Source organism: Silene latifolia, chromosome Y (genome assembly GCF_048544455.1).
Source record: "Silene latifolia isolate original U9 population chromosome Y, ASM4854445v1, whole genome shotgun sequence".
Lineage (NCBI taxonomy): Eukaryota > Viridiplantae > Streptophyta > Magnoliopsida > Caryophyllales > Caryophyllaceae > Silene > Silene latifolia.
In genome coordinates, this window is record NC_133538.1 from 438,530,229 (window position 1) to 438,542,997 (window position 12,769).

Below are 12,769 nucleotides of genomic sequence, written 5' to 3' on the forward strand. Positions count from 1 at the left end.
GTTCCTTCACAGCTGGAACAACAAATGGTTCTTCCTTCCCCAAACCAGTTCCTGCAATAGTCAAAATAGAAGAATCTTCCTCCATATTGCTCCCAATCTGGGGCGGAGGTGTTATAGCAGGAATAGGCACAGGTACTGAAGCAGGAATGTCAGGTAACACAACATAGGATTTATTATCAGACACAACATTGCAAGTTACAGGGCACATAACGTCCTTCTTTTTGGGGGTTTGGGCAAAAACAATTGACTGCTTCCCCACCTTGAAGGAGAGATTCTTATTCCCAACATCAATTATTGCACCAGCAGTGTGCAAAATTTGTCTACCCAATATAATTGGGATCTGAACATCCTCTGGTATGTCCAAAATAATAAAGTCAACCGGGAAAAAGAATCGGTCAATCTGCACAGGAATATCCTCTAAGACCCCTACTGGCTGAACTGCTGAACGATCAGCCATCTGTACAGTCATATTAGTAACTGCAAACTTGGTCAGACCCAACTTCCAAGATAAACTCAATGGCATGACACTAATGCTAGCTCTTAGATCACATAATGCCTTCTCAATTGAGAAGGTACCAATTTTGCAAGGAACAAAAAAACTATCAGGGTCAGCTAACTTGTGAGGAGCAATGTGAGTCAAATAAGAAGAAGACTCTTCAGTTAAAGCAACTGACTCGACCTTATCAAGTGACCGCTTTTTAGACAATAATTGCTTCATGAATTTCATATAAGCAGGCACTTGATTAACTAGCTCTAGAAAAGGAACCTGGACATTCAAACTTCTAACAGAAGCTTTAATTTTTTTCGAAATATACCTGATCCTTCGAAGGCACTAGTCTCTCTGGATATGGGGCCGTCAGAAGTAATTTGGCCCTCTCTTCTAGGTCTCTCATACCGGCATCAGTGGACTTAGGTTGAAAATACACTACTTTGTCCTTGTTGTAGCTCGAACCTTCTTCAGACCGTCTCAAGAATGAACCATTGACCGTTGTCGGGTCATATTTCAGAGCTGGGAAGACACCCTAGGATGTGTCATACTAGTATATTTTGACCCATGGACTAAGGCCTAGTCAAGAGTACCTTGTGGTGTGATAAATCCTTGGCTACCGTTTATTCCAAGGTGACCTTTGAAGCCATGCAACCGTCCTTTGCACTTCTATCATCATATTTTATCAACAAAAAGAGAATGGGCACAAAAATGACAAACTGAGTTCAAGTTATCAAATGTCAAATGTTTGCAAATTTTATTAAATGAAAAGAGGAGCAAAAATAGACTCCTATGCTTTAATAGAAGTACCCATGCTACAAATGGGGTTACATTGAAAAATGTTCAAAAAATGCAAAACAGAAATTGCCATGTATCAAAATGCCAAACATAAAAAATGGCAAGAAATGTTCTTCAATGTCAACATGTTACAAAAAATGGGGGGAAAAATAAACCCAAAAGCAAACTACCATCATGAAACTCATACACTTTGAATCCCTTTATCCTTGATGATCCTATCTTTGTTGCATGGTGGAGAGGGGACGACCCTTCATCTTGTCTAGGCAAGAGGAGGAATTCCGCGATCCTACAGTGTTTTCTAACACCATAGGGACTTGGCTCTTGACAAAAGCATTTAGCAATTGTGGACAAAGGTAACCTAGTTTAACACAACTTGGAGGTGACTTGTTTGTATCCTCTTGGACTTAGTAACTAGAAGAACCAATATCTATGATGGAGTGTGTGCCCTTGAATTGCTTCCCTTGGAGGTGATTTCAGCCACTTAGATGAGGAAAATGGCTATTCTTTTGTTGATGCATCCTCTATTTGTTTTGTGTGCTTAATGCTTGGATGTATCGCCATTTTGGTAAGCCCCACCTTGCCTTGCAAGAAGGCATCTTACCTCATGGATGTCTTGTTGTGAGTTGAAAGGGCGGAGTAAGACCCGCTAATTATCTCATCACATCGGCTATATTATTAGGATAGTTTAAATAAGGGTATTAGTCTTAGTCACCTCTTTACTCAGGACGAGCAAAGATTCGGTTTGGGGATATTCGATGTAACTCCTATTTACGCACAATTAGTCCCCTAACTAGCTTAGTTCCTATGTTTTTTAATATTTATTAGGGTCGTTTCTTGTCTTTAGCCTCCTTCTATGCATATTCTATGAGGTTTGGTGTCCTTTGTAGGAGAAGAGCACTAACTTGACTACATGGGGTGAAGCGGAGCTAAATTGATAGCACATTGATACGTACAATTTATTAGTCTTTTTAGCCTTTTATTGCACGTATTTCTGTATCATTTTCATTATTTTGTATTGCAAAATGCCTCGAATTGACTACTTTGGTTCGTCTTGTCCCATTTGCAAGAAATGGACCTTAAAGTGGCGATATCGTACCTTTTTCATTCCTCTCATCATGCATTTTGAGGAGATGGAAATTTAGAGCAGAATGTTGTACCTCGGGAAGCGTAAAGGTGGTCCTTGGAAGCTAACCAAACGAGTTCCTTTCTGATTTCAGTGGATTACACTCGATCGAGAGGATTTGGTGGTCGATCGAGTAGTTTTGGCAGATGAAGTGTTTGATCGAGTCCCTGATGTACTCGATCGAAGGGAGCTATTCTGGAGGTGTTCAATCAAGAGCCTAAGTTGCTCGATCGAGAAGAATTGCTGAAGAACAACTCGATCGAGAGGAATGAAGTTGATCGATCGAGTGACTAGCACGTATACTCAGGATTTATATTCTGTGTTAGGTTATTTTTGTTAATAAAAACGCTTCCCTATATAAAGGAAGTCGTCATTAGGTCTTAATTATCTTTGGAATGCTTGAATACACTACTTTACTCTTAATCATTGTTATTCTTGCTTGCCTCTTTTCCGGATTTGCTACATTGTAATCTTTCCCTTCTCTTAATCTCAATTTAATTCTTTCTTGCTCTTAATTATTGTTCTTCTTAACTTAGTTGTTCCTTAATTACTGCTTAATTATTATCATTAGTTTGTGCAATCTTATTCCTTTAGTCTCTCTATCATGTCTTGCCTTAGCATATTTATTGTTATTGTTGTTAATTACATGAAAAGCATGAGTAGCTAATTCTCCTTATGTTAGGATTAGGGGAGCCATGGTAGGGAATTGATGAGGTCATGAATAGGTTAGATGATTGTTTGTGAGAACTGTCCCATGACAATATAACTGTAATAAGTTTAGTTGAGTGTAAGCTTCTAAACCCCTTAATATGGTTAAATTCGCTCCTAGATCGAAAGATTGGAATTAACAGACCTGTTATGAACAGTAGACTACCCTAATGAGGAGGCAAGTTAAGTTAGTTGTAATCTAGGGTGGATAGCGGACCGGAAGGACCTTTCCTTTGCCCTTCTCACAGTAGATTGTCTAGTCTATTTATGACTGAATTAGTGAACTGCCATGGTGAACCGAAATCCTGACATATCTCTCTCTTTCTGATCACATACTTTGCTGTTCTTGCCTTTATTGCTCTTGTCTCTATTTCTCTTGCTTTAAACCTTCAGTAGTTTAGAAACCAATTTTAAAAACCCCCCTATTTGTTACTAGACAGACGTAATAACAGATAGACACTTTAGCCTCCCTGTGGAGATCGACCCTACTTACCGCTGACTTCTGTTAGTAGTACTTAGGTATTTATTTTTGATACTAAAACGACGGTATCAAATTTTGGCGTCGTTGCTAGGGAGGCAATTAGCCTATTTGTGTGTTTTATTTCATTTGTCTCTCAGTCTAAGGGAATTTAATTCCTTGAGACAGTTCTTATTTATTTTCTCCAAAGTCTTTGTTTATGCCCGTGTCTAACAGTCGAGTTAGTTCCAAACATCCTCGAACCGAGGGGACCTTTCACTATAGACAAAGACTGTAGAGAAAGATTCAAAAGGAAGCTTTGAGTACTTTTGAACCCGAGCTAGAACATTTTTATTTGCAGAAGACCCGTCTTTTGAAGACGACAAATCTATTTCTTCCAATAGTCCCGTAAAGATGCCTAATATCGCGAGTCATTCAGAGCCAACAGCTTCTTCAATCCCTAAAGGTTTCAAACTTGCGACCGAGGATGGGAACATGTTTGATATTCGGCCTTCCTACATCAATTTGGTCGAAAGGAATTTATACCGTGGAGTAGCTGGTGAGGATCCGCGGAAGCATATGGAGGTTTTCACAGACTATTGCTCAACCATTCCCTCTACTAAGGGAGTAACGCAGGACAAGATTAAGTAGGTCCTATTTCCTTTTTCTTTGACCAATGAAGCCCACGAATGGCTTACAGATCTCGACAGAACTGCAGCCGGTATGACTAACTGGGAGACCCTGGCCCTTGCTTTTTATAAAAGATATTTTCCTCCACAAAGAACTAATCAGCTGAGATGAAACATTATAAGTTTCAAGCAGACGCCAGATGAAAACTTATACGAAGCATGGTGCCAGTTTAAAAAGTTGGTGCGGTCTCTTCCTCATCATGGTTTTGATCAGTGGTTCTTATTCAACCAGTTTTATAATGGGTTGTATGACGACCACCGTGATATTTTGGACGCCTCATCAAATGAGCGATTTCAGAAGAATAATGATGATGACAAGGGATTGGGAATCATAGAGGAGATGGCTACCCATTGTGCTAAATATGGGAACCCAAGAGGAGGTATTCGAACAGTTTCTTCTGTTGATAGTGCAGTTGTGGCTCAGCTAGAAGCCATAAATGCCCGTTTTGATAAGCTGGAGTTGCAGAGTGCTGGTGATCAACAGACGGTTCACTTGTTGACTAGACAAGAAGCCCTTTCATGTGAGAGGTGCGGTAGTAATAACGGTCACACTACTGCTGACTGTCTAATTGAGAAGGAGCAGGTGCTTGCCTTTCAGCAATATAGACAAGGAGGCACTTATTATAACAATCAGAATGGCGTCCATCCTAATTTGAGATGGACTAGTCAGAATGTATTGAATCCTACCCCTCCACCGCAGCAGCAATAACATCCTTACATTCTTCCTCATAAAGCCCAACAAGGCTTTCAAAAGCCTCCATCCTTTCCACTGCCGCAACAAGGTGCTTCTTCTAGTGGGGTAAGTGAAATGGCAGAGTTGAAGTCAATGATTCAGTCGTTGACAATCCAGTTGCAGAAAAGTGACCAACAAAAGATGCGTCGATAAAGTCACTTGAGTCCCAGATAGCCCAACTCGCCACTAACCAATCCTCTAGGAAGCCGGGCCATTTACCATCTCAACCTGATAAGAACCAACATGAGACGGTGAATCTGATAAATTTGAGGAACGGTCTTTCCTACGAAGGACCCAAATTGTCAACTGATGAAGACATATCAGACCCGGAAACTACTGTTGCAGGCCGTGAACAGTCGTCATTGGACGAAACTATGCTGAACCCGTGCAAAGTCCTCGATCGACTCATTTCAGGTGGTCGATCGAGTTGAAATTCTGAAGAAACTACTCGATCGAGCGACATGGTTGTTCGATCGAGTAGTGTTGATATTAAAGACTTCGATCGAGTGGAGGAAAGTACTCGATCGAGGGAAATTGCTGGTGAAAGAGCTCGATCGAGAGGAAAAAGGGGTCGATCGAGTAAGAAAGATGATGATCATGTTGAGATGTTGGCAGAAAGAAATAAAGGGTTGGAAATTCCTATCACGGTTCCTTTTCCAAGGCGATTGCAGAACAAGAAGGCCGAACAACAGTTCGGGAAATTTGCTGATATCCTGAAGAGCCTTCACGTTAACGTTCCTTTCGCTGAACTGCTTACCCAGGTACCCTATTACATGAAATTTATGAAAGAAATACTAACGCGTAAGAGGCATATTAGTGATCACGAAATGGTAGTTTTGACTGAAATAGGGTCCGCCTTAGTTCAAAATATGACACCACCCAAACAATCCGACCCGGGTAGCTTTTCGATTCCATGCCATATAGGAACCCACTTAATTGATAATGCACTGTGTGACTTAGGTGCTAGCGTAAGTGTCTTACCACTGTCTCTTGCTAAGAGACTGGGTTTGGCCAAATTTCATTATACCAACATAACTGTTCAGATGGCCGACCGTACTATATCACGGCCACTAGGTGTCTTAGCGGACATACCTGTGAAGATCGGGAGATTCTTTATTCCCGTAGATTTTGTGGTCTTCGACATACCCGATGATTCTTACTCTCCTATTATTTTAGGACGACCATTTTTATTTACTGCTCACGCGGTAATTGATGTCGGGGGGAAGACCCTTACTTTTCAGGTAGGTGACGAGGAGCTGACATTTTATCAGCCGAAAGCTCATAGGGCCCCTATGCAAGTTCAATCTTGCAATGCCTTACCCACTATAGACCCAGTCATAGATTCTCCAGCCAATGATGATGAATTTTATGCTGCTACAGTGACACCTTCGCCTCAGACTGAGAGCAATATGGAGGACCATTTTGTTGATTTCCTTGCTGCAGGTACAAACAGAGTGGACACTGGAGATTCCCTCGGTCATGGTGCAGTGAAAGTCAAGTTAAGTGATGGGAATGCTGCAAATGATAATGCCTGGTCGGGTTTATTTTCGGATGCTATATTCTATTTTTCGGAACAATTGTCGTTGGAAGCACCTAGACCAAAACACAATTTATAACTTCACAAACAACTCTACAATTAGTAAAGAGGCAAGTAAAGGTCGGATCCCAAGGGACGGGAACTGAGATGAGATTTCTATTGAAACTAGTAGTGTCTTAGGGGTGTCACAATTTGGGTTGATGTAGAAGGTCACTAAACTAAATAGCAATGAAAGTAAATAAGCAAGATGAATTGAAAGGGTTGTAAACAATTGATAAAAAGCACTAGGGTGTCATGGGGTCATAGGGGATTCATGGGAATTGATCATACAAACATGTTCTCAAATTATAAGCAAGCAATTATTGTTGTGAAGGATTGAGTTGGGTAATATCTTACAATCCTAGGAAAGTTTGGGTCCCGGAGCCGAATCGATTAGATTGTACAACACCTACAAGTCGACTTAGTCTTCCCTACTCAACAACATGCATGGTCTAATGAGACTCGAGTTGTTTTATGTCTTACAAGTCTCACTGAAAAGATAGGTGATGGGTAAAAAATGCAAGGATTCATAGGCTCACATTTCATCAAACATAACATGTGCATGAGTTGAGATCAAAACAAGCAAGCAAATAAACCTTGAAAGCATATTAATTTAAGCATGAATCATTCCCCATGTTGGTTTCCCCTAATTACCCTGCTATGGAACTACTCACTCATTATCATGTTGAACATGCTAGCAAGGTTGTCAATCATACCAACAAAGTGAAACATAATGAACAAATGAAAGTAATTAGCAAAAATTAAAAAGGGATTAAGAGAATTATACCTACTAATGATTCCAATAATAAAGCAAAGAATAATAGAAGTACTTGATGCTTGATTGAGAGGTTGTCAATCTCCCAATAATAACCTAAATAATCTTCAATTACCCAAAATAATGGATGAACAAAAAAGAGATCAAGGAAATAAAACTTGTATTAAAACTTGATTAATTGTTGATTACAAAACTAAAGAGAGATTTGATTGATATTAACTACTCTAAGAATTGATAAGAAGAACATGCTTTTCTAATTAGACTAATGGGGTATTTATAGTGGAAGTTAGGTGGATGCATTAGGGTTAACTAAGGGCTTAAATGATGATTAAGTCCCTACTTAGGGAAACGCCGGTATTTTCTGAAGGAAGGGTATCTTTCTTGAAGCTTGAAGAAACGGATTTTAGCTGTCTTGGAATCCGTGCGTCTTAGGCACGGGATGACCGGATTCAGGAGTCTCTGTCCGGGCGTCTTAGGGAGAAGACGGGCGTCTTCTGGGTGCTGCTGTCCAGGCGTCTTTGGTAGAAGACGCACGGATTGTGGTCCTGGGGGACGGGCATCTTTAGGGGAAGACGGGCGGATTGCTGCTCAGCCGTGTTTCTTCTTCTTTTCTTCCCTTTTCTTCATAAAATCCTTAGGGATTTCCTTGGGGATGCAAGGATCTCTCCTCATCATTTCCCAACTACTATAGTATGTACAAAGGCCTTCTAATATTGTCTCTCCTTGATGCTTGGTCATTGGATTCAATCAATTTAGTCTCATTTTGCCATGAAAATGCAAGGTTTGCACTCCTTTCCTACCAAGCACACAAAACCTCAAAGAATATGCAAAACAAAGAACTAAAGACAATAAATGACCCAAATTTGCACTAAAAAGCATGGGAACAAGGCTAATTCGGGGACTAAATGTGCGCTAATTATGGTCACATCAATGCCACTGCTAGTAAGAATGCCAGAGGAAAGAAGAAAGTGAAGGTGTATGTGGACGCAAACTATTATTCTTTTATCAATTCAAGTTCAAGCTCATGGCGATCCAAGAGGACGGTCTGCGATGCTGAAGGGACCTCCTCCAGTCAGAAGCCCTCTTTTGGGCTGTTACAGTGTTTTGGAAGATGAGCGGGGAATGACCCGTTGTAAAACATTGTAATTTGAATTTCCGTTTAGACACTTTATTTGCGTTTTAGACTGTTAGACAATAGCGTAGTTAGTTTTAGCATAAGACCGAATATAGACTGCGTACTTTTGAATTTGGTATTTGCGGGAAGTATTTATATGTGTTTTTATGTAGGTTTGGGGAAGATTTATTGCATTGGGATGCATGCCAAAGGAAAATAACTCGATCGAGTACTTTGTGTTCTCGATCGAGAGGATTGCCCAGACAAAGTGTTCGATCGAACTGTTTCAGTCCTCGATCGAATGGTCCAAAAAGAGGAGTTCTCGATCGAGAGGTGTTTTACTCGATCGAGTAGAATGAAGGAGGAAGCTCTCGATCGAGTGGTTTCAAATCACTCGATCGAGTGCCTATAGCTTATAACACGTAGGTAGTCCCTTCTTTCCCTTTTATTTTTCATTCTAAACTCTTCTTCTTCTTCTTCTTCTTCTTTATTTGTGCGATAAACACCCAAAAAAAAACCCCCAAATCCTACTTTGTTCTTCTCCTTTACCAAAATCAATCACCCACATTGTATTTATTGATTTAGTTTTGACAAAAGCCCCCTCCTTTCTCCCTCAATTTCGTGCTTGTTGCGTTTTAATTTGGGATTTAGGGTTTGCTTAAGTCGGGTCGAAATCCGACTATTGTGTGCGTTTTTTGTCGATTATTTTCCATCTTTCTGTGGGTAAAATCGTGTTGCTCTTGATTAATTGATTAATTTAGGGACTTATTTGCTTGATAGGATGGATAGTAGCACTTTGCCCTCTTCTAGTTCTACTATTGCCCCATCCCTTTCTGACACGGTAGTCCCTGCTGCTGCCACCGTCACTAGTATCGTCTCTACTGGCATTGTTACTGCCACTGCAGCCACTATCCCTTCCATGGTGACGACCCCTGTTGCGTCGTCACTCGCTGTCACTGCTGCTTTCTCATCAGCTTTAGTGCCTCGACCAGTCACTGGTCGCGCTCCTGGACTGGTTTCTTCTTCTTTGGGTACAGCTGGACGAGGGCGGGGTCAAGGACGGGGTTCTACTCCTTCTGCTGGACGTACTGCTGCTACGTTCCGAGCAAACGATTCCTTGGACCTGCTTCCTGACTATCTTGAGGTACGTTTCGTGAACTCGCTTCATCGTAAACGTTTTAAAAGTTTAATGCGCTGTGACATCACTTCTACTAAGTTTTTGTGTCGGACCACACTTGAGAGACTGGGGATTTATGAGCCTGTTGCTGAGTTGTTAAACGGGACGGGCATAAGCGGGTTGACCACAATGCATGCACTGACCTACGAGCAGCTGACCCTTGAGTTTTTCAGCTCTTTTACCTTCTCGGCTGATGCATATGACACTGACCCGGAGAGCTCTTGTGTCTCCTTTAGTCTAGTTAACCGGACCACTTCTTGGACCATAGCTGAGTTTGGCAGGCGGTTAGGTTTGTCTTCTTAGGGCCATCAGGGCCCTCCTCGGAAGGTCTTGCGCTTACTTTGGTCCACTTTGGCACAGACTCCCTTTGAGCAGCAGAGGCTGGCTCACGTTCACCTTCCCCCAGCCCGTTACTTTTTGCGTCTCCTTAGTGAGACAATTTTTGGCCGTACAGATCCTAACAACATTAACAATGTTGAGTTGTCTATTTTAAGGGGTTATTTAAACATTGATAGCGCTGGCCCCTTTGTTCTTAACATTGCCTACTTGACAGCTTAGCATTTTAATGTTGTCGGGCAGAAGACGACAGGCACGATTTCCTGTGGAGGCATAGCCTCTTACCTCGCCCGTTCTCTCCTTACTGACTTTCCCCGCGGTCTGACACACTTAGACAGGTACGCGGACTTAGATGTTAACGCCTTGCAGGCGATGTTTTGGTTAGCTAAGGATCAGCGGACTTGGAAGATCTGTGGTTCCGAGTCCGTGACCTTACCGTTTCCCGACCTACTCCGTCTTACACCTTTCACCACTCTGACGAGTAGGTTGCCTCCACCTCTACCTTCCTACCACCTCGCACTTGCTCCTCCCACTACTTCCGCTCCTAAGAAGCGGAAGAGACCTGACACTGGAGAGGGGTCCACACCGACTGAGGCTGGGCAGACTTCCACGCCCACGCCTACACCGACCCCTATCCCAACTCCTTCTGTTACACATCTGGTTTTCCCGGCTAATTTTGTTCCTCCTACTCCTTTTGTGGCGCCTGCGATCGTGGACTAAAGGCGTCATGACGATTTGCTCCTTGAGATGTGTAGTCGAGTAGCTCGTATAGAGCGGGACCAGGCACTTGCCTTGTTCCCTCTGTACGAGTATCACATGTGGAGAGGACGTCCCGTTCCAGATGGTTGACCACACCCTTCTTTGTACCGGTTCCCGGCGGAGGGGCACCCGCAGCCAGAGAGCAAGGCAGACACAGTTGAGCAGGAGGATAGAGCTCGAGCTGATGAGAGGAGGACACGGGAGCAGGAGTGAGATCCTGACTACACGATGGGTGAGGAGGAGGAGGAGGTTGTCGACGAGTAGCTACTGGTCTACTCACTTCCCCAGTTTTCTAGCAGGTTTGGGGAAGTTTGCTATTTTGTATGTATTTATGCTCTTTCTTTTTATTTTCATCTCCTTTATTTATTTTTTGTATGCATTCATTTATTGGTTGTTTCATCCCGTTCCCTGTATATATACTGCTGGTGTATGCTGGAGGACAATGAGGGCGTTGTCCATTTTGGTTTGGGGAGGGTATTGCATCCTTTGAGTCTGCATTTGCACTTGTTTTGCATTCACGTTTATTTTCTTGTTTGCATCGTATTTTATTTCAAAAATACAAAATCACAAAAAATCGAAAAATCGAAAAAATTCAAAAATTTCACGTTTACTTTTGCATATAGGTCGAGTCGGAACGGTAGATTTCTGTGATGATTTTGCACTGTCACTTGTCATTTCACTTGAGCCTTGCATCTAATTGGCAGTTATTAGCTTAGTCATGCGCATAGTCTACGATTTAATGTTAAAAATACAACTGATCATATAGACTTGACCTTAAAAATTGGCAAACTACTTTAAAATTTCTAAATTATTAGAGCCGTATAACTGGTGTCATTCATGACCAGTTCATATAGGAATTTGAGAGTAGTATACTCCTTGCATAACATGTTCATCACTTTGCACTTTTATGAAATTCAATTGCTTTTTGGTTGCATACATTCGAGTTTGTGGTCGGTGTCACATGCAGGGAGGTGCTTGCAATTTTCCCTTTCTTTCATTTTCACCCATTTAGCTCCACATTAGCCAAACTTAGCCTTTTGACCCATTAACTACACCCAAATTAAGCCTGCTTGTCAAGCTAGTTTAGTGTACTTTTTGTGGTATATTTCTCTTTTATGCGAGTTGGTCTGTTCTAATTCATATGGAGTTGGTAGAAAAGAAAGAAATGTGGGCAAGAAAACGAGAAAAGCATGGAAGAAAAAAAAGAAATGAAAAAGAAAAAAGAAAAGAAAAAACGTGTGAAAAAACAGAAAAGGAAGAAAGAAAAAAAGTTGGACAGGAAAATGAAAAAGCTGGACCGTTTAAAAAAGGGAAGTTTGTGACGGTCTTACTCCTATGTTTCTTTTAATATCATTTGAGGAGTTGTTGTTTCTTGGTTAGTGGGTTTTGCGCCAGTGAAGGGCGTATATGCTTTATTTTCTAGTCAACTGAGAATTGGATATGTTTAGTATGGTCTTGTTTAGGTGCTAGCTTGACGCTTTACCTCCACATATCCCATAATCATTTTGCCATTTCTTACCTGCAACCTCACTTTTTCCATAACTATTGTAAGCCCTTGGCTGTGACGGACATTGTTGGTTGGAATGTATGTAGGGTGATTAGAATCATCTATCATTTTTTTTGCATGCATTTTATGTGGGTCGTAGTGTAGGTGAGTTACTGTTTTCTCTTCTTCTCTTACACATTTATACTCACCCTTTGCTTCACGAGAGAAGAGTGACCCGTGAGAGTCCGATTTTAAAGGTCATGCAAGGTCGACAGGTCAGCTTATTTATAGACATCATACAACTCGTTTGCGCTTGACTGTTGTAGTTATAACTGTTAGTTTTGATTGCATTAAACGGTTTAAGTGGACAAGTTATAGCTAGCTCTGAGTTTTCAAATCCGTTCCATTAGTCTGCATTTAGTTTACTCGAGGACGAGTAAAGGTTCGGTTTGGGGAGATTTGATACGTGCAAATTATATAGTCTTTTTAGCCTTTTATTGCACGCATTTCTGTATCATTTTTATTGTTTTGTATTGCAAAATGCCCCGAAT